Source organism: Episyrphus balteatus, chromosome 2, assembly GCF_945859705.1.
Source record: "Episyrphus balteatus chromosome 2, idEpiBalt1.1, whole genome shotgun sequence".
In the NCBI taxonomy this organism is placed as follows: domain Eukaryota; kingdom Metazoa; phylum Arthropoda; class Insecta; order Diptera; family Syrphidae; genus Episyrphus; species Episyrphus balteatus.
The window spans coordinates 46,173,809-46,179,684 of NC_079135.1; the positions used below are offsets into that span (position 1 = coordinate 46,173,809).

A 5,876-nucleotide genomic window follows, 5' to 3' on the forward strand; every position below is an offset into this window, starting at 1 on the left:
ATGGGGCTTAAAATGTAGCTCGATCTGTGTACTAGGTTTTTAGATGACTTGCGTTGACTTCTACAAACCGTACAGAAAGGACCAAAAACCACACGAAGAATTTGTCTCTTATAAAATCTAAAGTTCGTCATAGTTATCATAGAGGAAGGAATACCTAGAGAACCGACTCCGGGGGGTTGTTCTCTTCGACCCTACAAGCTGCAATGAGAGAAAAAACTCCACAGTGGCTATATGTGGTAGTTTCCCCGTGCATTTTAAATGGCACTAACACATTCAACTGTGGAGTTTTGCTCAATCCGCCCAGTGCGCAACTGAGGTGAACAAAAAAATTCGGTTAATTCAAAAATTGCAAAATAAAATTAAATTTGCAGAAAAAAATCGTTTTTTGACATTTAATCAATAAAAAATATATTAAATATTACTTTTTATTGCTTTTAGCATAAAAATCAAACAATATTTATGAACTTTATTGCTAAAAACTATCAAAATTTCAAAAAAAAAGTATAAGCGCACCCTAACTAAACCATGAAAAGTATAAACAGCGCCTAATTTTCCACCACACAAAAGTAGCTCAAAGGTGCGTATTTTGACAGATAAAAAAAATAAAAAAAAATACAATTTATAATTTTTTGGCGCTGTTCTTATCAGAACGGAAGTTTTAAGGAAATAAAATTTACAATTTTTAAATAAAGAATTCTAATTAATATTTTAACCTTTCAGCAAAAAAGTGATCAACATTTTTGTCAGGTAAGTGCAACTTATATATAACTATAAAGCATATTGATTTTATTGCCAATTCAGGCGAATGATTTGGTCGACGGGAGCCAGAGCTTTCAATCTACAAGATTATAAGTTCTTGGCGACCAACTCCTTCACCTAAACTGACAATAACTTCAATTCCATAATATTTCAGTAACCCTCCAATCCAATCCAATCCAATATTATCAATTTTCAATGTTTGTTAGTTTCTTTCCTGTCATGGCGACGGCGGTTGACGACATGACTTCTAATGTTGCCATTTGTGTCGACGCTGACGATGAAATCTAGCTTTTTGTGTCTTGATTGCTGCCCCTGCCTAATACTACTACTGAAATCCAAAATAATTTTAGATAAGGATACAATTAATTTGGTATCCTAAAGTATTTCAGTCATGTTTCAATATGCAGACACATGACGGAAATACTTTTGGATACCAAATTAATTTTATCCTTATCTAAACGTATTTTGGATTTCAACTACTTTTGAAGGACGTCAATTCAGACTAACGTTCGCCTAATTCATCTCAATAGGACAAGTATTTTGGAAATAGCATCGGTTCTTGTCCACCAAACTCAAGAAAATTCTATCAATTTAACGAATTTTCTTGAGTTTGGTGGACAAGAACCGATGCTATTTCCAAAATACTTGTCCTATTGAGATGAATTAAGCGAACGTTAGTCTGAATTGAGGTCCTTCAAAAGTAGTTGAAATCCAAAATACGTTTAGATAAGGATAAAATTAATTTGGTATCCAAAAGTATTTCCGTCATGTTTCAATATGCAGACACATGACAGAAATACTTTTGGATACCAAATTAATTTTATCCTTATCTAAACGTATTTTGGATTTCAACTACTTTTGAAGGACCTCAATTCAGACTAACGTTCGCTTAATTCATCTCAATAGGACAAGTATTTTGGAAATAGCATCGGTTCTTGTCTAGAAAACTCAAGAAAATTCGTTAAATTGATAGAATTTTCTTGAGTTTGGTGGACAAGAACATCTGAAACACAAACAAACTTAGGGCAAAAACTAAAAAATAATGGCATTGTTTTTTTGCTAGCCACCGCCAAAAGCAGTCGGTCGAAATTCGCAAAAATAAACGAGTATTTTTGAAAAAAAAAATAATAAGAATGTATTCGCTCTTGGAATCCAATATTAATTTGGTTTATATCAATTTTCAGGAATTTGCCACACATGTGGTGATAAAGTCAAAGGTGCTGGACAAGCCTGTCAGGCAATGGGCAATCTATAACATACAAATTATTTTATTTGTTGCTCTTTTGGTCGTGCATTGCGGGAAAAAGCATTTTACAATGTTCACGGAAGAGTCTATTGCGAAGAAGATTATATGGTAATTTAAATGCAAGCAATTATTAAAGACATATAACATTTAATTGAAAGAACTTACTTGATTTTCAGTACTCGGGATTTCAACAAACTGCAGAAAAATGTGCAATATGCTGACATCTTATCATGGAAATGGTAAGTTTGAATTAAATTATAAATATTTGTTGTAGTTTAATTTTCTTTTTCGGAAAATCCTGTCATCCCGGTTGTTTCCGTTGTTGTATTTGCAATGAGTGCTTGGATGGTGTTCCATTTACTGTTGATGTAGACCACAAGATCTATTGTGTCAACGATTATCATAGAATGTTTTCCCCCAAGCGTGCTAGCTGTGGAAAGGGTATTTTTCTTTTCTTTAAAAGAAAAACTCATTTGATAATTTGTTTTGTTATTATTTAGGTATTACACCTGTTGAGGGAACTGATGAAACTGTTCGCGTTGTTTCCATGGACAAAGACTTCCATGTAGATTGCTACATATGTGAGGAATGTGGAATGCAGTTGACTGATGAACCAGATAAGCGGTGCTATCCGCTGGACGGAAGATTACTTTGTCGAGCATGTCACCTTCAAAGATTGGCCTTGCAAGCATCGCCACATGCCAGGCACACAGAACCAGTGTGTGCTTCGTATCAGTATATGGGTTAGATATAAACAAAAAGACAAACAAAAAATACTTTCGTGTACTTATGTATTTGAAATGCGAAAGAGCCAATGCGACAAAAACTAAACGGCTTAAAGAAGTTCGATATGTTTTTATTTATTTAAATTAATTTTAAGTTTTTACTTTATTGTAATTATGAAAGACAGATAATTATTAGGGATTTATGTGTAATTTTTTTGTTTAAGCTTTAACTGGTGTGGTTTAACCCTTAACTATAGTGGTGGGTCCAGGGGACCCACATCAACTTTTAAAAAGTTAATAAAAACCGTTGAAAATGAATTTTCTCTTTTTTTTTTTTATTTTTTTATTTTTTTTTAAATTGTTATCTTTTGATGCTTAAAAACAAAATTTATAAAAAAATTCAATTTTGTATTTTATTTTATCATTTCAAAACACCACAAATTTTCACCACTATAGTTAAGGGTTAAAGACCTGCTGCATTATACACAAAAGAAACATGCATTTACTTTTATGTAGACTCAATTCGATAATTTGAAAAAAAAAAACAATACGCACATATATCATTGCATTTAAAATGAAACATTAGATTAAAGATATTTATCAAGTGCAACGTAACTACATTTTAAATACACATTTATACATAAATTATTTATATTTAAACAAAAATTTAGATAAAAGTAGAAATTTGTACTTTTTACCAAGCAATTAATTCATATATTTCATAATTATTCATTAAGCTTAGCGCTTGTACAATGTAACATAACACATTTATCTATTCCTATATGGGTGATTATATAATATGTAACTGAAAAAAAAAAAATAAGCATTGTAAGCAGCTAAAACCAGGACGTTCCAATTATCCTAATGGATGAACTAAATATATACATAATTATGCTAAAATTTAATGAAAGTTTCATTTAATTTGTATTTGTTTCAAAACAAAAACCATACGGGGATTTTGGGGGTCATAGAATCTGCTATACAGGGTGTAATCTTTCTAACTCCCTCAATACCAGATTTCCCATCTTTACTGGGCTGGAAGGCTGTTAAATTGAAAAAAATTACGCTACTTTTCGTTTTAAGTTTCCTTATTTTTTGTATTCATTTTTAAATTCAGTCCCATTACGTCAATGTGTATGAAACAAAAACTAGCGCTTAGAGCTAAAATATGTGGTGGTTAGTGTGTTTACTTGCAGGTAAACAAACTTGCGCAGAAGCTTCATTCCTCTAAATTCGTCAATTGCACGTACAAATCCAATGTACTCTTCAAATTGAACATATCTGCAAAATATAAATGCAAATTTTATTAGATTTTTGCCAACAATTATTTTTTGTTTACAACTTACCCTTCGAAAAGAAGATCCTGTTCAAAATTATGCACCTGAATTCCATTGACAGTCGAGCTCATCTTTTGTCGAAAAACATTACATATTCGAATATCTACTGCCCGAACAACACCAAACTATTCAATTATTCTTTTGAATATACTTTCGCTGGGCTTGACATTTTCATCATTTTCACTGTGAAGTGGACAAAACCAACGAATTGGTAGATTTGCAAAATGAATTGTCTCGGGTCTTTCGCCAGCTTTCATTTCATCCATGTAATGAGCATCACGAAAGAATATATCCCAATCGTGTCGATTGGGAAAATCATCTTTTGATTCTTTTGTACGAACTTTAAATGCTTCACTAAAATAGGATACTTTAAAGGACACCCCATCAAGACGCCCCAAGGCATTTGGCAACCGACTACTTCTTCTAATTCTAATTCAGCTTCAAGTCTTATTACTTCGAGGGTGCTTTTTGTCACCTAAAAAGAAAATATATAATTTATTTAGTTTATTAACTCTAACAACAACCGCAGCACTGAAATTAAACGAAAGATTATTCTTGCTTTGGTTTTAGAATGCAACTGACCACCAAAAAATTGTCGCTGGAACAAGTAATGTGTCCACATACAAGACTATTATCATCCCAGTCCTGCTATATGGTGGTTATTCCTGAATATTATTTTTTTTTTGCGTTGTTGAATTCGATCGACCGCTGCTGTTGTTGTTGTATGTTGTTATGGTTTGTAAGTTTTGGAATTTGTAAGAATTTTGAGGGCTGCAAAATTAAAAAAAGGAAATTATTGAGAGAAAACCATGACAATATTTTGGTACTCACCTTGCTATGATTATTTTCTTATTGGGACAAGCGACCAATATTTTGGGTTGTGGCATTAGCTGGATGGGGTAACACATTTCCAGAATTGGACCGATTATTAATTAATTATCATTGTTCTCATCTAACTTTTGCACATTTTTTATAAACTTGAAAAAAACTTTTATTTCGCAACCAAAACAAAATAATTATCAGAAATTGACAGCTGTCAGCTGTCACTTAAGATTTTTTTTTTTTGAGCTACAACCGCCATCTTTTTTCTGAATCCACCACTCACACGTATTCACGGATAAGAAAAAAAGAGAAAAATAAGAGAGTTCTCTTCTATTCACCTCAAATGAAATTTGCGGGTGTTTTAGGCAAGGGGGGTACGAGTCGGTTCTCTAGGTATTCCTTCCTCTATGATAGTTATCCTGCACCTTATAGTAGGACTGGAATCGGGAAGATAAAGATCTCTTATGGTGTATTTACTTGCGTCCGCATTTCAATATCTGCATTGAAAGGAGACAAAGTATTTAAGATTCACAGATGTTGGATAGAGAGAGTAGATGAAAATGCAGAGATCTTCATAAATGCAGATTATTTGAAAATTATGTCGAATACGAACATGTTCTTCTTCACCAATGCCCCTCCTTCATACGTACGGATGTCTGGTATTATATCTATCCCCCTTTACTTTTCTGCATGCAGAAGTATATGTAAATCCAGCATTATTTTCTTCAGTACCCGCGTTCCATTGGAGGTGAGGAGATACGAATGTGTAGTTGTTGTACTAGATTTCTACTCACGAGTAAACTACCACCTTCAATGGAATAGGGCTAATATTCAGAGAAAACCACAATTGACGCAATCGATAACATTATAAATAACATTCAAAATTGTACTAAATCGATAACAAATTTTAAAAAATACACATCACTAGTCACCAAATTCCCATGCATTTCTACCTTTTCGTTTGTCATTTTTCCTTCATTTTTCGAC

The 5,876-nt window shown here is 32.7% G+C and overlaps 2 pseudogenes; one reads left to right on the forward strand and one right to left on the reverse strand.

Annotated features, from left to right (window-relative positions):
* The first annotated feature begins 1,789 nt into the window (after positions 1 to 1,789).
* LOC129912510 (LIM domain-containing protein jub-like) lies at positions 1,790 to 2,765 on the forward strand (annotated as a pseudogene).
* Positions 2,766 to 3,286: 521 nt separating this feature from the next.
* Positions 3,287 to 4,536, reverse strand: LOC129912511 (A-kinase anchor protein 17A-like; annotated as a pseudogene).
* Positions 4,537 to 5,876: the final 1,340 nt, after the last annotated feature.